The following is a 23,830-nucleotide window of genomic DNA, read 5'->3' on the forward strand; positions in this document are numbered from 1 at the left end:
ATTTACTTATGATAGTCACAGAGAGAGAGAGAGAGGCAGAGACAGAGGCAGAGGGAGAAGCAGGCTCCATGCACCGGGAGCCCAACGTGGGATTCGATCCCGGGTCTCCAGGATCACGCCCTGGGTCAAAGGCAGGCGCCAAACCGCTGCGCCACCCAGGGATCCCTTAAAACACAATTCTAAATAACCCACGAGTCAACAAAGAAATCACAAGGGAAATAAGAAAATGTTTAAATTAAATGGAAATTTAAAAATATATATATCAAAACTAAAAACTCTTTTTTTTTTTTTTAAGTTGGCTCCATGTCCAGTGTGGAGCATGATTAGGGACTAAAACTTACAACTTTGAATTTAAGAGCTGAGCTGAAATCAAGAGTCTGACGCTTAACCAACTGACCCACACAAGTGCCCCCAAACTAAAAACTTCTGCTTTTTTTTCTGTTTTTTTTTTTTTTTAAGATTTTATTTATTTATTTGAGAAAGAGAGAGAGCGAGCAAGCAAGCACAAGCAGGGGGAATGGCAGAGGGAGAGTGAGAAGCAGACTCCTTGCTGAGCAGGGAGTCGGCCCCAGGACCCCTGGGATCATGACCTGAGCTGAACTTTGCTGGCTGAGTCACCCAGGTGCCCCTAAAAACTTCTGCTCTTCATAAGACACTATTAAAAAAATGAAAAGGTAGTCCTGCCCGCCCCTGCTGGCACCTCCTCCCACCCTCCGGGCACTGAGAATCCAGGTACCCCTATGCACTCCACAGCAATTGTGGTCCTCTTGAGCCAGGCCAAGAAAGTCCATTTGAGTAGCAATGTGCAGAACAGGGATTTGCAGAGAGCAATTAATGTCATGTATCAGGCTCACCATGTCAGCAGGAACAAGAGAGGTCAGGTCATGGGGAACAGAGGTGGTTTTCGTGTTTATGCAGTTTGGCTAATGGTAGCTTTCCTTTTATCATCTGGGTGCCTGAAGAATTGTTTCTTTTAGTATATTTTCTTCTAGAAGCTTTGCCTTTCTCATTTAGGCCCTCTATCCATCTGCGTTTGAATTTTGTGTGTGCATGAAAGAGGGAGAGGGATCTGTTTTCTTTTTTTTCCCATACGGATAATCAGTTGTTTCAAGAGTGTATAAGTATATATATATTTAAGATTTATTTATTTATTGGACAGAGAGAGAGAGAGAGAGCATAAGTAGGCAGAGTGGCAAGCAGAAGAAAAGCGAGAAGCAGGCTCCCCACGGATCAGGGAGCCCAATGCAGGGCTCGATCCCAGGACCCTGGGATCTTGACCTGAACTGAAGACAGACACTTAACCGACTGAGCCACTTGGGCACTCTTCAAGAGCATATATTGATAAGGGTAACCTTTTTTTCCCTGCAATACCAGCTGTCCTATGTCAGGTTTCCAGCTGTGGATTTGTTTTTGGGCTTTCTGATCTATTCCACTGACCTAGTCTCTATTATTGCCAGGCTGTCTTACTTACTATATGTGTGTAAATCTTGAAATCCAGTGGAGTTAAGTCCTCTTACCTTATTCATCATCAGAAGTGTCTTGCCTTTTTTTTTCTCTTTGCATTATTGTATAAATTTTGTAATGGGTTTAACCAATTCCTCCAAAATCCTTGTAGGGATTTAGTTTGGGATTACATTGTATCTAAAGGTCGTTTTGGGGGGAAATTGATGTTTAGAATATTGGGTAATCCTTTTCTGGAACATAGTATATTCTGTTTATTTTACCACTAATGATGCTTATAAATACTTTTTATCAGAGTTTTTGGTGCTTGCCTTATGATCTAGTATACAATCAGTTTTCATAAATATATATTTGAAAAGAACATCTCTTCCCCTGCTGTGTGCAATATTCTATATATGTTCATTAGATCAAGCTTCTTATTCATGTTGTCAAAAAAAGAAAGAAAATGAAAAGGCTGGAGAGTGAGCAAAAATATACACAATACTAAGGACTCATATCCAAAATATACAAAGAACTCTTACATCTCAATTATAAGGAGACAAACAACTCAATTTAAATAATGGATCAAGGGGTAACCTGGCTGGCTCAGTCAGTGGAGCATGTGACTCTTGATCTCAGGGCTGTGCATTTGAGCCCCACGTTGGGTGTAGAAATTACTTAAAAATAAAATCTTTTTACAGGGTGCCTGGGTGGCTCAGTCAAGCAGCCAACTCTTGATTTCACCTCAAGTAATAATCTCAGGACCTTGAGATCAAGCCCCTAGTCAGCCTCCATGCTCAGTGGGGAGTCTGCTTGAGATTCTCTCTCCCTCTTCTTTTGTCCCTCCCCATGCACTCTTTCTCCCTCTCCCTCTCCCTCTCCAAAATAAATAAATAAATATTTAAAAAATTAAACCTTTGGAAATAATAGGCCCAAAAAAGGGGAAAAAGCCCAAAAACTTCACAAAGGAAGATGTAAAAAGGCTAGTAAGCACAAGAAAAGATGCACCACACAATTAACCATCAGGGAAGTGCAAATTAAAACAACACCAAGGGGCACCTCGGTGGCTTACTGGCTGAGCATCTGCCTTTGACTTAGGTCATGGTCCCAGGGTCCTGGGATCGAGTCCTACATTGAGCACCCTGTGGGGAGCCTGCTTCTCCCTCTGCCTATGTCTCTGCCTTTCTCTGTCTCTCATGAATAAATGAAATCTTTTAAAAAATTAAAAAAAAATAAAACCACCCAATACATCACCATATATCTATTACAATGGCTAGAATTAAAGACTATTGATAAGGGGCACCTGGGTGGCTCAGTCAGTTAAGCGTCTGCCTTCAGCTCAGGTCATGATCTCAGTGGTCCAGGTCATGATCTCAGGGTCGGGGGATAGAGCCCTGCAATGGGCTCCCTGCTCAGTGGGAAGTCTGCTTCTCCCTTGTGTTCCTCCCCCCTTGTGTTAATGCTCTCTCTCCCTCTCTCTCTCAAATAAATAAATACAATCTTTAAAAAGAAGACTGTTGATGAGAATAAGGAGCACCTGGAACTCTCATTCCTTGCCAGTGGAAAAGTAAAATGGTACAACCACTTTGGAAAATACTTGGACGCTGAATACACAATTCAGCAATTCCACACCCAGAGAAATGAAAACACATAGCCACCCAAAATCATGTACATTAGTCTTCCTAAAAGCTTTATTCAAAATAGTCCCAAACTGGAAACAACTCAATGCCCATCAACAGGTGAGTGAATAAACAAATTGCGCTGTATCCATGCGATGGAATTCTACTCAGCAACAAAAGAAATAAACTATTGACACATATAAACAACATAGAGGAACCTAAAAAAAAAAAAGCCAACACAGTCTCATCTGATGAAAACTAAAAAACACTGATGAAAGATGATGTAACCAAATGAAAGCACATTTCATGTTCATGAACTGGAAGCACAATATTGTGAAGATATTGATACTACACAATAAATTTATAGCTTTTTTAAAAAAGATTTTATTGATTTACTCATGTGAGACACACTGAGAGAGAGAGGCAGAGATGTAGGGAGAGAGAGAAGCAGAGAGAGAAGCAGGCTCCACACAGGGAGCCCGATGTAGGACTCAATCCTGGGACTCCAGAATCACACCCTGGGCCAAAGGCAGGTGCTCAACCGCTGAGCCACCCAGGTGTCCTGAAATTTATAGATTCAATACAATCTCAATCAAAATCCCAGGGACATTTTTTTTTATAGAAACAGAAAAACCTATCCTAAAATTCATATGGAATTTCAAGGGACCCTAAAGAGCCAAAGCAATTTTGAGAAAGAAAAACAAAGCCTGGAGGCATCACACTTTCTAATTTCAAAATTCACTGCAAAGCTACAGTATTCAAAACTGTGTGGTCTTGGCATAAAGACATATAGGGCAGCCCGGGTGGCTCAGCGGTTTAGCCCTGCCTTCAGCCCGGGGCATGATCCTGGAGACCCGGGATCGAGTCCCATGTCGGGCTCCAGGCATGGAGCCTGAATCTCCCTCTGCCTGTCTCTCTCTCTCTCTCTCTCTCTCTCTCTGTATCTCATGAATAAATAAATAAAATATTAAAACAAAGAAAGATATATAGACCAATGGAATAGAGTCTAGAAATAAATTCTCAAATACATGGTCAAATGATTTTTTTTAAAGATTTTATTTATTTATTCATGAGAGACACAGAGAGAGAGGCAGAGACACAGGCAGAGGAAGAAGCAGGCTCCATGCAGGGAGCCTGATGTGGGACTTGATCCCGGGTCTACAGGATCATGGCCTGGGCCAAAAGCGGCGCTAAACTGCTGAGCCACCAGAGCTGCCCATGGTCAAATGATTTTTTACAAGGATTTCAAAACCATTCTATGGGGGAAAGAAGAGTCTTTTCAACAAATGTTTCTGGGAAAAACACATATCTACATACCAAAAAAAAAAAAATGGACTTCCTAATTCATTTACATAAATACACAGAAATGAACTTAGAATGTATCAACCCAAATGTAAGATCTAAAACTATATAATTAGGAGAATACAGAATAAAAGCTTTATGACATGAATTTGGTAGTGATTTCTTGTCTATGACACCAAATGTACAGGCAATAAAAGAAAAAATAGAGAAATAGGACTTTGTGAAAATTTAAAAATTGTGTACATCAAAGACAATATCAACAGTTTGAAAAAAAGGGCAACCCACAGAATGAGAGAAAATATTTGGAAATCACATATCTGAAAAAGGATGAATATTCAGAATATATAGAGAACTTCTGAAACCCAACACCCAAGAAACAAAGAAATCCACACACAAATGACTAAAAAGATTAAATGGACATTTCTCCAAAGAAAATATACAACTGGCCAATAAGCCCATGAAAAAATGCTAAAGATCGTTAACCATTAGGAAAATGTAAATCAAAACTACAAAAAGGTATCCCCTCACAGTCATTAAGATGGCTACTATCAAAAACCAGAAAATAATGAGTATGAGCAAGAGTGTGGAGAAAGTGGAACCCTTGTATACAGTCAGATGGTAGAAAACAACACTATGTTTCCTCAAAAACCAAAAATAGAATTACCGTATGATCCAGCAATTCCACTCTGTGTATAAACCCAGTAGAATTGAAAGCAGAGTTTTCAAGAGATCGCGTTGTATACCCATGTCCACAGCAGCATTATTCACAATACCTAAAACATGAAAGCAACCCAAGTGTCCATTGACAGATGAATGGATAAGCAGAATGTGTTAATGCAGACAATAGAATATTATTCAGCCTTTAAAAAGGAGGAAATTCTGACATATGCTACAACATGGATCAACCTTGAGAATTATACTGAGTGACATGAGCCAATCACAGACAAATACTGTATGATTCCACTTATGTGAGGTACTTAGAGCAATCATAGTCATAGTGACAGAAATAGAACAGTGGTTGCCAGGGAATACTGCTCAATGGATGTAGAATTTCAGCTTTGTAAAATGAAAAAAGTTATGAAGAGGGAAGTATGATGATGGTTGACTGACATACATTATGAATATATTTAATACCACTGAGATGTATACTTAAAAATGGTTAAGATTTAAGATTTTGTTATGTGTACTTTACCATAATAAAAATAATTGAGAAAATAAAGATACATTGAGCAAAAGAAACCAGACACTAGTGTACATGCTTTATGATCTCATTTATCTGAAACTACACAAAAAGCAATTCTAATCTAAAATGATAGAAAGCAGATAAGTGGTTGCCTAGCACCCGGGATGAAGGTGGTAGATGGACTACCGCAGGTCAAGAAAGGAGCACAAGAGAATATTTTGGGGTGATAGGAATGATCTCTATCTTGTGGTGGTAGTGGTTATATGCGTGGGCATATAAAAATCTGTCAAAACTCAGAAATGTACACTTAAACTGGGTGCATTGTATTGCATATAAATCATCCTGCAATAACGGCGATTAAAAAAAAAAAAAAGCAATGTGCTAGAATAGCAGGAAATTACTGCTTCTGAAAGCAGATAGAGTTCAGGAATAATTTCCTCCATGGCCAGACGAGCACAGCTTCATCTTGATAAAACTGCTGGCAATACTTAGCAGCTCTTGGGAACAAAGTGATGATGATATACAAATTGTGGAAATGGCAGTCCTCTATGATTATGAATGATTCTACAGGTGGCAGACACATTCAACTAATTGCAACCAGAAAATGAAATAAAGGAAGCGGTCTTGCGGTGACTCACAAAGGGGTATGCGTTATACCCCAACTTTCTGGAATGCTCAGAGGGCTTCTAGGTGTCATACCTTCCTCCATGACTGCATGGAAATACAACCAGTACACATGATATGAATTTCCATAGATAGAATCCACATGCTTCTTCCCAGGATAACAGCAAAGCATCTCTTCTTGACAATAGTTTTGTCTGCAGGCATATATCTTTTGCCCCCTTTTTTTTTTTGAGGTTCTACCTTTTTTTTTTAATTTTTATAAATTTTTTTTTTTTTTGGTGTTCAATTTGCCAACATATAGAATAACACCCAGTGCTCATCCCATCAAGTGCCCACCTCAGTGCCCGTCACCCAGTCACCCCCCACCCCCTGCCCACCTCCCCTTCCACCACCCCTAGTTCATTTCCCAGAGTTAGGAGTCTTTCATGTTCTATCTCCCTTTCTGATATTTCCCACTCATTTTTTCTCCTCTCCCCTTTATTCCCTTTCACTATTTATGTTTGTCCTTCTCTGATTGACTTATTTCACTCAGCATAATACCCTCCAGTTCCATCCACGTCGAAGCAAATGGTGGGTATTTGTTGTTTCTAATGTCTTTTGCCCTTTCTGATAGTTGGTGCTGGTTAACATTAAAAGCAAAAAAAAAAAAAAGATTCCTCTTATAGACATCGAACTTCATTTTTCCATAAACTAAAAACATGGAGCAAAATTCCCCTTACTTCTGACTAATCACAAACTATTCCATCCTTCTCTCTCTTTTTAAAATTAAGTTAAGGGATCCCTGGGTGGCGCAGCAGTTCGGTGCCTGCCTTTGGCCCAAAAATTAAAAAAAAAAAAAAAGATTTAAAAGAAAAAAGAAAATCAGCTTTAAAAAAAATAAAATTAAGTTAAATTTATTTTTTTTTTTATGATAGTCACAGAGAGATAGAGAGAGAGGCAGAGACACAGGCAGAGGGAGAAGCAGGCTCCATGCACTGGGAGCCTGATGTGGGATTCGATCCCGGGTCTCCAGGATCGCGCCCTGGGCCAAAGGCAGGCGCCAAACCGCTGCGCCACCCAGGGATCCCTAAATTTATTTTTTTAAGTACACTCTATACCCAACATGAATTTGAACTCACGACCCTGGGCAGCCCGGTTGGCTCAGCGGTTTAGCGCTGCCTTCAGCCCAGGGCGTGATCCTGGAGACCTGGGATCGAGTCCCATGTCGGACTCCCTGCATGGAGCCTGGTTCTCCCTCTGCCTGTGTCTCTGCCTCTCTCTCCACCTCTCTCTGTGTGTATCCCATGAATAAATGGGTAAAATTAAAAAAAAAAAAAAAGAACTCACGACCCTGAGGATAAGAGTCACATGCTTTACTGATTGACCCAGCCAGGTACCCCTAATTTTTTTTAAGTTTTTTTTTTTTAAGATTTGATTTATTTATTCATGAGAGAGAGAGGCAGAGACACAGGCAGAGGGAGAAGCAGGCTCCCTACCGGGAGCCCAACTCAGGACTCAATCCCGGGACTCTAGGATCACACCCTGGGCCAAAGGCAGGCACTAAACTGCTGAGCCACCCAGGAACCCCCCTTTTTAAGTTTTTTTTTTTTTAATTTTTCTTTATTTATGATAGTCACACAGAGAGAGAGGGAGAGAGGCGGAGACACAGGCAGAGGGAGAAGCAGGCTCCATGCACCGGGAACCCGACGTGGGATTCGATCCTGGGTCTCCAGGATCGCGCCCTGGGCCAAAGGCAGGCGCCAAACCGCTGCGCCACCCAGGGATCCCTCTTTTTAAGTTTTTATTTTAATTCCAGTTAGTTAACTACACTGTTCTATTAGTTCCAGATTCCTGTCCTTGTTTGAGGAAGCAGATTTTCAGTTCTACGCTTCACACCTTGATTTACTTATGGGTAATAGGCAGCCTAGGCAAAAGTACTGCAGTATTGCCATACTGCTCATATGTCTGAGGTCTGTTAAAGACTGTTGCATTTTCTGCTCTGCTGTTTTGTGGTTCAATGAGAGGGCAGGTGTGGGCTCACCTGTGGCATCTTGATAAGATGGAGCAGGGCCAGCAACTCAACAACAATTAACTGAATCTTCAGAGGCATGCACCATCAGACCCTACCCGCCTCTCCCCTGTATAATTGGTCTTTCCTTATTCATCAAAGCTTTTAAGACCTGTCTTATTCTGTGCACACACCCCCCCCCCCCCCGTTTCAGACGTATTTCTTGAGAATTTTTTTTTTTTTAATTTCTTGAGGATTTAAGTAATCTATCTACACTCAGGCCTTAGTTTCTTGATCCCTCCCCTTGGATGATCGGCACCTCCCTTCTACCTCAGTCACACTCAAAGTTGCACCCTGGGCTTCACAATTATGAAGTGTATCATCTCCAAAATCTCAGTGTCAAGCATACCCCCTCTTTGGTTTTTTTTTTTTTTTTTTTTTTTTTTTTTTTTTTATGATAGTCACAGAGAGAGAGAGAGAGAGAGGCAGAGACACAGGCAGAGGGAGAAGCAGGCTCCATGCACCGGGAGCCCGATGTGGGATTCGATCCCGAGGCTCCAGGATCGCGCCCTGGGCCAAAGGCAGGCGCCGAACCGCTGGGCCACCCAGGGATCCCCATACCCCCTCTTTGACCTCTTCCTATTTCTCCAGCTTCTTTTATCCCCCTGCATCTAAGTAGGTGGCTGGAGAAGTACCCACATCCTTGCTGCCTGGCCTCACTTTAAATTTCTGATCACGGAACTCTAGTGCCTGCAAGGCTACTGCATTCGGCTGATCGTTCTCTACTCTTTCCTTCACAAATCTTCTCCCAGATCTTTTCCCTGACCTCGCCCTCAGCTAAGGTCCCTCCTTATCATTTCCCTGAGGTTCAGTTGCATCATCTTGTGTCTCTGAGTAGCATTGGGCAACACTGATCATTGCCTTCTTGTTGAAACACTTTGTCTCTTTGGCCTCTGAGATACCATACTCTCCTGGTTTTCCTCCGCAGCATCCTCTAGATTCCAAATGTTGAAGTGACCCTGAAGTCCGTCCTCAGCTGTCCTCTCCCCTCTATCTACACTCATTCCCTAGGTGTGAGTGTAGCCAGTCCGATGGCTTCATACGTTATCTCTATCTCAGTGACTCCTAGTTTAAATCCCTAGCCTGAGTGATCCTGTCTTTCTGAAGCTGCAGACTCATATATCCAAATGCTGACTGACGTCTCTAATTTGAAGGTCTCGTTGGCAATTTCACACGTCCAAAACACATTTACTTCTCCCTACTCTGACCAAAATCTGTTCTTCCCAATCTCCCCCCATATTTATGACTGAAACCCCATTCACCCAGTTGCACGTTCCAAAAACCTTGCGGTTACCCTTTCCCTCTCACCTCACATCCAATCCATCTGCAAATCTCTCTGTTCTACTTGAAAAAAAAAAAAAAAATCCCTACTCTGATCATTCCCCGCCCCTCCTTCCTGACCATACTAGTTAAGGTCACCATTGGGTATTTAGACTCCTATAATCTCTTCCTAACTAGCATTCCTCTGATTAAGACCTCCTTATGTCATTTCGTTTTCTGCTCAAACGTCCCTCTTTAGAAGACTTCATGACCGCATTGGCATCCCCATCACTCTCTACCCCTTCCTCTGCTCTATTTTTCTTGTGTTGTTTTTTTCCCCCTGAACCCTTCCTGCTTGAGCCAGTATTTTAGTGCGTTTGTTATATATCTACCCACTAAAACATTAACTTGGGGAGAACAGGGACCCTCTATATCGTTGTATGCCCAATTCCTACAACAGTGCCTGGCACACAGGAAGCTCTTCGAAAAATAGGTGTTGAACGAATGACCTGCCAAAGGCAGGTGCAAATAAATGCATATCCAATAGCTTTCCATGGGCATCTGCTCCCCCCTACTCCACATTCCCCCGCCCCCACTCTTTTCATCCCTAGGGAGACAGGCGACACTTCCTGAGGTTGGGGGAAGGGCCCCTCAGTTTCCTTCGTCCTCCCACCTCGTGGGGGAGTCAAGACTCAGTGGGCGGTGAGCGGCCAGACGTCCCTCTCTATGGTCTTACTCCCCAGGCCCCTCCTCCCTAGCACCCGGCGTGCCTCTATGGTTCTTCCTGTCATTAGTCGGGAGGGGGCGCTGTGCGCAGGCGCGGGGTGAAGTCGCGGCGGGGCCGGAAGGAGTGCAGCTGCGGCCTCGGCGGCGGCGGCAACGAAGCTGTCGGCGGCTGCTTCTGGTGACTAAAAGCTGTGGCGACAGAAGCCGCCGAGCCCGCTTGGCGAGCCGGCGAGCTGAGTGGCGAGTAAGTGTCGGCCGCGGGGCGCGCCCAGCTCCTCGGCAGGCCGCGTGAGGCGAGTGGCGTCTCAGCCCAGCGCCTCCATTAAGCCCCAGGGTGGGGGCGGGGGCGGGGGCGGGGGCCTCGGCTGTGAGGGGCGGCGGGGCCGCGGAGTCGGGGGCGCGGGCCTGGCCCGGCGGCCTCCCGCAGGCGAGCGGGCCCGGAGCCGCGCGGGGCCCCGCCGAGGGCCGGGCGGTGCGAGCAGCGGGGCTGGCGGCGAGGCGGGAGCCACAAAGGCGGCGGCGGCTGGCGGACGCTCCCCCGCGCCCGCCACTTCGGGAAGTTTCGCGGGCCGGTCCCTCGGCCTGCTGCGCGAGGGCGAACGCGCCGAAAGACCCGAGTTTCCCGGCGGCACCTCGCGGGAGGCGGCGTCGGTGGAGCCGAGCGCGGCCTGGAGCGCGCGGGCGGTGATGCACTGGGACTCTGAACTCCGGCGTCCCCCTTCACCCCCCCGCCCCCCCGGGGCCCAGGGGCGTCGGGCCTCAGTCCCCAACCCTCCCGACTCGGTTCAGGAGCGCCGTCTTGTCGGGAAAGCCGGCGGCTCCCAACCAGCCCTCGTGAAGACATGCAAGTGCGTCAAAACCCTCTGCAGCGCGGGGAAGGCGAACCCGACAAATGTGCCTGGAGCGCCGCGCAGTGAACGAGACCGGCGTTCCCGCGTGGGACGTGGCTGGAGACTGCGTGGAACTACGGTCTCAAAACTTTGGGCCACTTCAGTCCTGTGCGAGACCCCCCCCCCCCGTCTCGCCCACCGGCGCCCCCCCCCCCAAGTGCCTGCGGGTCCCACGTAAACCAGCCCGGGGCCCTGTAAATAACTCGAATACGTTGTGATAAGTGCCCGGGTATGGCTTGTCCATCCAAGTCACTTTGCTACTGCAAAGAGAAGATTTTTTTTACCCTGCAGGGAACTGGGAGAAGACAGGGAAGATTTTAGGACCGACCTCAATTTTAGCACGCTTGCCTGAAAAATGACTGCCAAGAAACAGCCTTGCTTTGTTCTATTTGTTGTATAGGTAATTTATTGGGGCTCGGGGTACGTACTGGTGTGAAACTGAGGAAATCGCTGGAGAACTGAAGCCAGATTTGGGATCTCCCCCCTTAAACCTAAATAGAGGCTGGCGGGCAGCAAGTTTTTTGTTTTTTGTTTTTTGTTTTTGTTTTTTAAGAAAAAGCCTGCCTTCCAGCCCGAATGGAGAAATCCAATAAAGGAAGTTGAAATATGAGTCAGGAAGACTGAAAGTTTATGAAATAGGGTCGATGAGAGCGCCTGAGTTTGCTGACCCTGATGGCTTCTATTTAATGAGTAGTTGCTATAGTCTAGGCTGTGTTAAGGTCTTTTCAGACCTCATAACTAATTCTCATAGCTGGCAATATTTTATTTTTCTTGTCAGTAAGACAAACATAATGCTAGTAACTATGCTAGGCATTGTTCTAAGCATTTTTTAATGTAATGACTTCTTTAATCTTCAGTAATGGGGGTTCCGTTATTATTTTAAAAGGAAGAAAACGAGGTACTGAAAAATAAGTAGTCAAAAAACTCCCACAGAGCTGGAACTTGAATTCAGTTTGGTTCCATAGCTCATGCTCCTACTAATTACTTTGCTATCCCTGTAGATAGTTATTCGAAAAGTTCTTCTGGAGTATTTACTTTGTGCCAAGCAGTATGTCCTGCGGCTAATGGAATGAATAAGATGTTGGGTCCTCCATCCTTGGAAATTGTTTTAGCAGATAGCTATTTAATATAGCTTTCTAAGTATTTGTAGATTATTATTGTGCCAAGTACTTTGAAAGATTGAGGTATGTTGTGTGAGTGAACAATGGGGATGGTTAGGTATTTCTTTTTTTTTTTTTTTTAAAGATTTATTTATTTATGATAGACATAGAGAGGCAGAGACACAGGAGGAGGGAGAAGCAGGCTCCATGCTGGGAGCCTGAAGTGCAGGACTCGATCCTGGGACTCCAGGATTGCGCCCTGGGCCAAAGGCAGGTGCTAAACCGCTGAGCCACCCAGGGATCCTCCTGGTTAGGTATTTCTGAGGAAGTGATATTTAAGATAAGAAACTCAAAGATGAAAGGAGTTAATTTGGTCAGAGAGAGGCAGTGAAAAATAATCAGCCAGCCAGAGGTAAGAGGAAGGAGCATGGCCCGTTCAAGCCCTGAAAGAATGGTGAATGGAGGAGGAGAGGTGTATGGTGAGGCTAGCTATGTCAGCAATGGTCCTACGAGGCAGCGTTTCACAGGCCATGAAATTTTGGTTCTGTGACGAAATCTTAGGATTTAAAAAAAACAGCACCTCAGTGCCAAATGAAAATAAATGGGAGAGTAGGACCTATAGGCACTTTTGGGATGGCAGGGGCAGCTTATGAATTCACAGAGGATTCACCTCTAAAAAGATCATTGAAAACCATGATCCCCCCCTTGTGAATAAGGATGTGCTTGCTTATTTCAGTTTCTGAACCAATTTTCGGTTGACATTTGAGGAAAATCATAAGGTTATATGTTAAACTCTTTAACCTACCTAGTGAAGATTCTGAGTTTAATTTTTGGGTTAAAACCCTTCCCATTGTGGGCAGCCCCGGTGGCTCAGCAGTTTAGCGCCGCCTTCAGCCCAGGGTGTGATCCTGGAGACCTGTGCCTATCTCTCTCTCTCTCATAAATAAATACAATCTTTAAAAAACAAAAAAACAAAAAAACTTTCCCATTGTAAAAAGACTCCGATAAGAGGATTTTTAGGATTCTTGTAAACTCTGATAAAACTCCAGACTAATTGTCCACATAATTATATCTGTAATTATGGATGCTATTTTACCTTTCATTTTGTCTACATGTTAAAATATACACACATTACGTTTTCTTACTCTGAACTCATCACCTGCTTTGTTCTTTTTTAATAGTATTGCCATCCTCCAGTCACCCAACATCTAGGTATCCTTAACATGTGGGTCAACTTCGACTCCTTTCTTCTTGCCTCATGGCTCTTAACCTACAAAAATTCTGTTGAACCTAATTTTATTTTATTTTTTTTAAATTTTATATCACAGAGAGAGAGAGAGAGAGAGGCAGAGACACAGGCAGAGGGAGAAGCAGGCTCCATGCACTGGGAGCCTGATGTGGGATTCGATCCCGGGTCTCCAGGATCGCGCCCTGGGCCAAAGGCAGGCGCCAAACCGCTGCGCCACCCAGGGATCCCTGTTGAATCTAATTTTAGTTGGTATCTTGTATCATTTTCCCCTCTCTGCTTGCTGGTTCTCTCTAGTTCATACTACGCTGCCTCTTGTTTCCTGGGTTTCTTGATACCACATGTCTTTTACAGTCTTCCACATTGCAGTTAGTTTGATTTTCCTAAAGTGCAAATCTTTTTATTGCTTCTTACTGGGTAGAAAATAAAATTTGAATTGGTTTCTGTTATCTATGGATGCATAAAAGCAAGTCACTCCCAAACATAGTAACTTAATATGACAATTTTGTCAACAATTTTGTGTTAGGATATTGGGAAGGACTAATCTGGGCTGTTTTTTCCTGATCCACGTGTTGCTAGCATAGTAGTAGGGCTAAAGCTTCCACTTCCAAAATGCTTTTTCATTCCCATGCGTTGTCAGGGACTGGTGGAAAGCTGGGCTCAGCCACATTTTCTTTCTCCAGGTAGTGTCAGGGCTTTCCATATAATCTCTCCATCAGTAGTCAGACTTCTTTTTTTTTTTTAAGGATTTTTTTTAATTTTTTTTATTTTTTTATTTATGTATGATAGTCACAGAGAGAGAGAGAGAGAGGCAGAGACACAGGCAGAGGGAGAAGCAGGCTCCATGGACCGAGAGCCCGATGTGGGATTCGATCCCGGGTCTCCAGGATCGCGCCCTGGGCCAAAGGCAGGCGCTAAACCGCTGCGCCACCCAGGGATCCCAGTAGTCAGACTTCTTAAAGGTGATTCGGGGCTCCAGGAGTCCTGGGTGGAAGCTGCTTAAAGGCAAAGCTTGTAACTAGCACAGTATTCAGTTTAGCTTAAATATGGACTAAGCTTCTCTGACTTCCTGCCATCGTCTAACTGGAATAGTGTCTTTCTTGCACTAATTCTTTATATTTTGTGGTGTACTTACTTTGTATTCACTGGTTGTACTCCCAAGGTTTTTGAGGCAAGATCCATGTTGGATTTTCTTTGTAGGTATTCCCAACGATGCATAACAATTTTTTTTTAAGATTTTATTTATTTGAGAGAAAGAACATGAGTGGAGGGAGGGTGGGCAGAGGGACCAGCCGACTCCTCATTGAGCACAGAGCCTGATGGAGGGCTTGATCCCAGTATCCCTACTGAGATCATAACCTGAACCAAAGTCAGATGCTCCACCGACTGAGCCACCCAGGTGCCCCACAACTGTTTTATCCCATGTGGCAAGACCACAATAAATATTTGCTGAACTCTTTAGTGTATTTTAATTTTAAATAGTAATGTAGAGGTGCTTGAGTGGCTTAGTTAAGGGTCTGACTCTGATCTCACTTCTGTCTTAATCTCAGGGTCCTGAGTTCAAGCTCTATGTTGGGCTCCACATTGGGCATGGAGTCTACTTTAAAAAATAATAATAATTCCACTTTAATATGGAAAAGTCAGAAAATATAAGAAAGGAAAAATATATATTAAGGTTATTACTTAGAATAACCATTAACTTTTTGTTGTGTTGATTTAATGTTGATTAAATGTTACAATGTCATGCATTGTAAGCATGAATAATCAAATAATGGTTAAAATGAGAAGGTAGAATTTAAATGAAGAGCAATACTCACTTATAATCACTTGAAAAACCATGCTGGGAAGAGGTATCGTGGAGTGGTATGACGTGGGCAGCCTGTGCCTGGCTCTGCTTTGCCTACCTTTCCCTGAAATACTGAAACAGATTAATTCATTAAATTGGAAACATCTTGTATTACACTAAAATCAGTGCTGCAGAAGTGACAGACATATTTTTGGAGTTTACTCTGGAAAGCAGGAACACTACAAAACTCCAGGACAATGCAGTGTTATATTAAGAACATGTGGAAGGAAAAATGGAGATGTAACACGAATAGAAGGATGAGAAGAAAATGACTTATAACTGAAGAAAATCCTGATAAACTCTTGTCACTTAAGCCATGTTACCTGAGTCTTGCTATATATGGCTCTGATGAACAGCTTCAGTCTCTGACAGAGGAAGATGTGTTTTTGGAGCCACTCATTCATTCAGCAACTGTGTGGGACACAGAAAATACAGCTATGAATAAGAAAGATCTAGTCAAGGGTCTATGGAGAACACAATTCAAATGTGAACTTTCTCATGTGTTGATACATCTTCCAAGGAAGAAAAAAGATAATGAGGACAGTTGTAGGAGGTGGGAGAGAATATGGAATTGTCATCTCTTTTCTTTTTACAATACAGTAGTACTACATAAGATTTTCCAAGGGGAAATGAAGTGATGAAAAGCACGCTAACTTTTGTTTCTAATTTGGAAGCATTATCTGATACTGACTGTAGAGTATGGTTGCAGATGTACATATGATAATTTTTACAATAAAAGAGGCAAGACCTAAACTATTTTGTTATTTAGCATTTCCCATTTCTGGATTCGACATTTGTTTAGCTATTTTCTTCAGCTGCCTGATGAAGAAGCTACTTCCAGAGGAAAAATCGCAATTTCTTATAGGAGGAAGTAATAGTGAATAGTTCTAATAAAACTAGCAAAAGTAACCTGGAAGAGGAAAGTAAAGCCCTCCCCCCACATTTTCTGTGTTGTCAACTTGCTAATAAACACTGTACATCCACTGTGTATTTGTGGTAACAAGCTCCTGTTCTGGTGGCATTTACCATTTACAAAGTGGCTTCATGTTTCCTACACAGCCTTACAAGGTAAGAATAGCTCTTTCCATTTCTTAGGGAATAGCAAAAGTCATAATGTGACACTTGGTACTGGGCACTAAGGTAAATATATATATTTAATTCAATTAATTTTAGAACAACTATACTCATTTTACAAATTAACTTGAGTCTAAGAGATTAAGCAATTTACGCAGTCATTGACTAAATGGTGAAACCAGGATTCATGCTTATGTAGTTTAATCTGAAGCCCAGATGAGAGAACTAAATGTGAGGAACTTGAAAGACCTTTGCAGAGAAGCTAGTCAGGAGTAGATATTCCCTCATCAGGCTCCTTTTCTCAGCTTGGGGCCATTGTATGTACCACTCATTCATGAGGAATCTTGCTTCTAAAGTACCACTAGTAATCTATTTTAACTACAAGCTTGATATTCCTAACTAAATTAAGTATATATAAAATGAATCACATTTCCCTTTGATTTCTAGTATAAAATTGAAAGAACCTTGTTGTGGTTAAAAAAAAAAAAACTAGTTAGTGTAATTGTGTTCAAGATACTTTTTAAAAATTGTGTTTGAAAAGTAAAGTTTTGAATAGATACAGTTCAAATTTGACATTAGAGCTCTTTTTTCTACCATGCTATTTATAGATGTCATTGTTCTTTGAAGTGAGATTTGTAATTTTTAAAAATATACTTTTGTCCACTTAAAGATACCAGAAAGTTATGTAAAAATTTTAAGTAAGTCTGGATACACAACTTAGTATTCTCTAAGTTGGAAAAATACCGATGTTACTTGACTGTTAACTCTTGGTAGACATGAGAAGCCAGGGCCTGGAGTCTGCTTTCTCTAAAGCATATGGTTTTTCCCAGGAAGACTAAGTAAGTTGAGATTTTCTTAGAACCAGAGACATTGGTTCTTAATTATTTTCATTTTTCTCATTTTCATCAAAGTAAAGCAAGAAAATGATTTTTTTTTTAATTTTTTATTTATTTATGATAGTCACAGAGAGAGAGAGAGAGGCAGAGACACAGGCAGAGGGAGAAGCAGGCTCCATGCACTGGGAGCCTGATGTGGGATTCGATCCCGGGTCTCCAGGATCGCGCCCTGGGCCAAAGGCAGGCGCCAAACCGCTGCGCCACCCAGGGATCCCAAGAAAATGATTCAAATGTCAAAGTACTACTGTTTCCCAGAGGCAACCACATTTTTTTCTCTTATAATGGTTCCTCCCCCACCCCCCAACTTTAACATTGTGAAATAGAGTACACACAAAGAAGTTTGACCCCAAACAGTTTAGGCCTGTGCCTATACTTCATCTAAATGAAGTCATTCAAGGTATATTTTCTTATGTCCGGATTCCTTCACTCAACTATTATGTGTCTGAGTCCATCCATGTTGTGTGTGACTTCAAAAGTCCATCCATGTTGTGTGTGACTTCATTTTTGTTATATAGTTTTTAATTGTGTGAACAAACTATTGGGTGTTCATTGCTTCATTGATGTGAGGCCTTTTTAGTTTTTGACTTTTAGAAAAATGTTGCTGTGAACTTACGCATAGATCTGGTACACTTAAGCATACAGTTTTACAGATTTCTAGTGGTAGATTATTGGGTCAGAGCATTTTATCTTCTGATAAAAGTTTTACTTCTGATAAAGTATCAGGCTTGCTTATTTGTTTATTTATGTATGTATGTATGTATGTATGTATGTATGGTTGTACCAATTTATTATCCCACCAGTGGTATATGAAATTCCCCATTGCTCCAAGTCATTAATTTTTCAGACTTTTAAGAATTCTTTGAGTATATAATACGTCATGAGGGTTTTCTTACCCTTAAAAAAAAAATGTGTATGGTTTAATAAGTATTATAAGATGCTAGTATCCACCACCCAGTTTAAAACGTAGATCATCCACAGACCCCGTCTGTGTATCCTGTCCTGATCATAACTCATTCCTTCCCCCTAAAATTAGCTATTAGTCTAACTTTCATAATCATTTTCTTGTATTTCTTTATGGTTTTATCACTCAAGAGTACATCCCTAGGTACTATAATCCTGTTTTAAATTTGATGTATTTTTTAAATCTAAGGTTCCTAGGATTTCCATTCCTTTTCTTTTTTCCTTGTAATTTATCTGTTGAGCCTGAATCAGTTGACCTGTAGTTTCCCAGAGCCTAATTAGATGTGCATTAGACTTCTAAAAACTTATGATTCCCCTATAGAGCCTTTTTTTCATGGTACTCCCTCATTAAGTACTAAGGAGTAAGATTTTGCTGGGTGGGACTGAATTTTGGAGTTCACAAATCACTGTCATATCTTAAGATCTTTTCACACCTTTGTAAAAGCACTCTCATTGAGAATACATGGTTTGGATTGCATATTTATGGTCCAATTCAAAGTTTCAGTTTTCCTCTAGCCTCTATTCTAAAAATGTGTCTGGGTCCAGATGCTTGTCCAAACTCAGTTCCATCTCTTTCACAAGACTGTAGATAGTGTTCTTTCCTCAGAAGGCACTTAGGTGTTGTCTCTGTGATAGCAGGCGGTGATATTTAAGGTCTAGATCCAGTAATTCATTGAAGATTGCAAAATGATATTTGAATTTTTAAAATTAATACTGGAATACTTTCATAAGAAACCATTATCTTGTCTATTTGGTTATCCAGTGATATACAGTTCATATAGGAAAAGCAAGAAAGTACCAAATACTTTGCCTTTATCTCATGTGTTTTGTGTATTTATTTTTAGAGAGGGAGAGGGGGAGAGAATATTAAGCAGGCTTCACGCCCAGTGCAGAGCCCAAGGTGGGGCTTGATTTTACAGCCCTGAGACCAGCTGAAATTGAGTGGGATGCTTAACTGACTGAGCTACCCAGATGCCTCTATTTTTTACCAGTTTTAAAGATATTGTATTACTTTTGATATCATCCTTTGAAAATGACCACCTTAAAAATAATTTTGAACATTTTCATTTATATGTTTTCTTAAGAGATTCATGCCATCTTATTTTTATTGGAGCTCAAAATGACCCATGATAGGCCAGTCTGGGTAGCCTCTTCAGGATTTTGTTGTTGTTGTTGTTATTCTTACAGGTCCCAGTCTTTGAGAAATAGTTTTTGATAGCTTCCTTGATATTTGATACAAGGTGTTGTAGGCTCATTTTGTTAAGATTCCTGCTCCAAAATTAGAATTAGTAATTTCTACAAAAAAGCCCTAGTTTCTTTTGGTGGGAAATAGTATTTCAAGACCGTAATTTGGGCACTACAGATGTTCATTGCTACAAGTAATTTGTTGTCTTCGGTCCTTTCTTTGGTGGGGGGGGGGGCTGTATAGAATTAAAATATTTTATGAGTTCACACAAATATTTATAATTCAATTTTAGGACTGTTGGGATTTTACTTAAAAATAAAATTTTTTTTTTAATTTTTTTATTTATTTATGATAGTCACAGAGAGAGAGAGAGAGACAGAGACACAGGCAGAGGGAGAAGCAGGCTCCAAGCACCGGGAGCCCGACATGGGATTCGATCCCGGGTCTCCAGGATCGCGCCCTGGGCCAAAGGCAGGCGCCAAACCGCTGCGCCACCCAGGGATCCCCCCAAAATAAAATTTTTTATACTGAGATTCTTGATTCCCAAGGGCACAGGGGTTAATAGAATATTCCATAACTGCTGATCTTTTTAACTTTTTTATTTATTTTATTTTAATTTTTTTTAATTTATTTATGATAGTCAGAAAGAGAGAGAATGAGAGGCAGAGACATAGGCAGAGGGAGAAGCAGGCTCCATGCACCGGGAGCCCGACGTGAGATTCAATCCCGGGTCTCCAGGATCGCGCCCTGGGCCAAAGGCAGGCGCTAAACCGCTGCGCCACCCAGGGATCCCTCTTTTTAACTTTTTTATACACAAAAGAGTGAAAGTCTTAATGTCATAGCCATTATTATATGACTTTAAAGTTTTGCATATGGGGGATCCCTGGGTGGCTCAGTGGTTTGACGTCTGCCTTTGGCCCAGGGTGCGGTCCTGGAGTCCCGGGATCGAGTGCCACGCCCGGCATGAAGGCTGCTTCTCCCTCCTCCTGTGTCTCTGCCTCTCTCTCTCTCTCTCTCTCTCTCTCTATCATAAATAAATAAATAAATCTTTAAAAAAAAATAAAGTTTTGTATATGCTTTCCCTCCCCATAATTTTTTTTTCCCTCCCCATAATTTTTATAATTGTACTATGTCGCTTAATTTTAGTTCCTGTTTAATCTTTATGCCAATAGCATAAAGCTATGCTATGCTAGCATAGCATATGTTATGCTTTATGTAATATGCAAGTAATTACATATTTTAATGTCTACTGTTAGTCTTTGTGTTGGTGCTTTAGTCATTTTGGTTGCCTAAAGTTTATATTTCTGTCAAATTCCTCAGGGAGGTCCTGTAAAAATAATATTACATAAGTTCTTCTATGTTGGTAAATTTGTGAACCTTTTCTTTGAAATTACTTTTGCTGGACAAAATGTCTGGCTCACATTTTTTAAAAAAGCATTCCATTTTCTAATGGCAGAAAGCATCACTGTCAAAGTCTGTTAATAATTTTCTGTCTTTTCAATGTCTCACACCCAAGCCATAAAAGGATTTTTTTTAAGTACGTCTTGGTAGTTGTCATTTTGGGTGGGTTTTTCTGTGTGTGTGTGTTTTGTTTTGTTTTGTTTTTTAGGTATTTACTGCATTCTTTTGAAATGTCTGTACATTTATACTTTAGGAAAATTTTTTTCCATTACAATTTTTAGTATTCCCTTTCAATTTATTGGAGAGCTGCTGTTTTTGATGGTGGACAGTCTTTGTCCTGAATATTTGTTCCTTTATCTCTTTTTCTATTTAAAATTTTTCTTTCACCAAACAGCATGTGTTGTGTTTATTCATGCTTGTGTTCCTTCTAATTTATTCTTCTTTCCTGAAACTGTTTAAAATTTGTTTCTTTCCTGAGATCGGTTATTCCATTTCTGAGTTTTCTAGTTCTGATTTATACTGTTGTTTTATCTATTATTTTCTTAGTGTCCTTTAGGTTGTTACATCTTTCTGGCATGTTTTCATTGTTTATAAAGATGTTTTGCTGCTGCTTTTTTTTTTTTTCTTATAACTTTATAGGAGTTTTGACGTCAGTTCTTTGCTCATTTTTGTTTTTCAGCAGAAATTTTATAAGCCAGAATCTGCTCATTTTTAATGAAATTGGTTTTCTTGGACTTTTAGAAAGAGGGTAGTTTAGGATAGCTTTTTTCATAGAACTCCCTTTTCATACAGTGTTCAAAATATGACAGCTTGCTTTTAGAGACTTCCTAGCTTTGTCCTCTATTATTAGACCTGCCCTCTCTTTCCTTTCTCTTTATTGTCTCTGTCTTGACTCAGTTTCATTCTTCCCGGCTTTTTGTCTCATTTGTAGGGCCACATCCTGCAAAGGAGCCCTGCTAGATCAGGCTTGAAACTTTATGGGTTCTAGACTGCTTCACTCTCAGTTCTTGATGGCATTCCCTGCACTCGCTTTTTGAACTTCTCAGACTCCTTCCTGTTGTTCACAGCTTTCTCAGATTGGCCTATATGCCTTTTTTTTTTTTTTTTTTTTTTTTTTTTTGCCTATGTGCTTTTCAGTGAATACCTGTTGGTTGTTTGGGGGTTGTCCTCTTCTCAGGTCCAAATGATTTCCTATGATATCTGAGGCACAAATGGTACTTCAGAGATCTTGTGGCTCTTGATGATTTGTTCTCATGGGCTCATATTTGGGAGTTTGTAGTGATTCTTTCTTAGTTTTTTCCTAACTTGGAATTTTTTGGTTTTAGATGAGAATTTGGGTAGGTTCAAAAACTGTGGTGCTACCATCTTCCCAGAATTCCCTTATGGTTTCAATTTATGTTCTGATGTCTCACAACGTTGGGCACTTTTTCATTTGTTTATTGGCCTTTTGGGTTTCCTCAGTAAACTCACCATTGGGAGTTCAAATCTTTTAGCCCATTTTTCCTTTAAGTTGTCTGGTTTGTGTGTTTTTCAGTTACCATCTAAGTGTTCTTTATATTTGTTGGATAGGAGCCTTTTGTTTTATGTATTGCAAGTATCTTCTCCCAGTGGCTTGCCTTTTTCATTCTTAATAATTTTTTTGTGAATAGAAGTTTGGTTTTTTTGTTGTTGTTTTTTTTTTTAATTTATTTATGATAGTCACAGAGAGAGAGAGAGAGAGAGAGAGAGGCAGAGACACAGGCGGAGGGAGAAGCAGGCTCCATGCACTGGGAGCCTGATGTGGGATTCGATCCCGAGTCTCCAGGATTGCGCCCTGGGCCAAAGGCAGGCGCCAAACCGCTGCGCCACCCAGGGATCCCTAGAAAATGATTTCAATGTCAAGTACTACTGTTTCCCAGAGGCAACCACATTTTTTTCTCTTATAATGGTTCCTCCCCCCACCCCCCCAACTTTAACATTGTGAAATAGAGTACACACAAGAAGTTTGACCCCAAACAGTTTAGGCCTGTGCCTATACTTCATCTAAATGAAGTCATTCAAGGTATATTTTCTTATGTCCGGATTCCTTCACTCCAACTATTATGTGTCTGAGTCCATCCATGTTGTGTGTGACTTCAAAAAGTCCATCCATGTTGTGTGTGACTTCATTTTTGTTATATAGTTTTTAATTGTGTGAACAAACTATTGGGTGTTCATTGCTTCATTGATGTGAGGCCTTTTTAGTTTTTGACTTTTAGAAAAATGTTGCTGTGAACTTACGCATAGATCTGGTACACTTAAGCATACAGTTTTACAGATTTCTAGTGGTAGATTATTGGGTCAGAGCATTTTATCTTCTGATAAAAGTTTTACTTCTGATAAAGTATCAGGCTTGCTTATTTGTTTATTTATGTATGTATGTATGTATGTATGTATGTATGTATGGTTGTACCAATTTATTATCCCACCAGTGGTATATGAAATTCCCCATTGCTCCAAGTCATTAATTTTTCAGACTTTTAAGAATTCTTTGAGTATATAATACGTCATGAGGGTTTTCTTACCCTTAAAAAAAAAATGTGTATGGTTTAATAAGTATTATAAGATGCTAGTATCCACCACCCAGTTTAAAACGTAGATCATCCACAGACCCCGTCTGTGTATCCTGTCCTGATCATAACTCATTCCTTCCCCCTAAAATTAGCTATTAGTCTAACTTTCATAATCATTTTCTTGTATTTCTTTATGGTTTTATCACTCAAGAGTACATCCCTAGGTACTATAATCCTGTTTTAAATTTGATGTATTTTTTAAATCTAAGGTTCCTAGGATTTCCATTCCTTTTCTTTTTTCCTTGTAATTTATCTGTTGAGCCCTGAATCAGTTGACCTGTAGTTTCCCAGAGCCTAATTAGATGTGCATTAGACTTCTAAAAACTTATGATTCCCCTATAGAGCCTTTTTTTCATGGTACTCCCTCATTAAGTACTAAGGAGTAAGATTTTGCTGGGTGGGACTGAATTTTGGAGTTCACAAATCACTGTCATATCTT

The 23,830-nt window shown here is 41.2% G+C and overlaps 1 protein-coding gene across 3 annotated transcripts in view; it reads left to right on the forward strand.

Annotated features, from left to right (window-relative positions):
- Nucleotides 1-10,304: 10,304 nt before the first annotated feature.
- RNF216 (ring finger protein 216) overlaps nucleotides 10,305-23,830 on the forward strand; it is a 165,974-nt gene continuing 152,448 nt past the window's right edge. For all 3 annotated transcript variants that reach the window (XM_041747971.1, XM_041747972.1, XM_041747973.1), the window contains exon 1: nucleotides 10,305-10,445. The gene's annotated coding sequence lies outside the window, so the exon portion shown is untranslated. The remainder of the gene's footprint in view (nucleotides 10,446-23,830) is intronic.

Source organism: Vulpes lagopus, chromosome 3 (assembly GCF_018345385.1).
Source record: "Vulpes lagopus strain Blue_001 chromosome 3, ASM1834538v1, whole genome shotgun sequence".
NCBI classification, from domain to species: Eukaryota; Metazoa; Chordata; class Mammalia; order Carnivora; family Canidae; genus Vulpes; species Vulpes lagopus.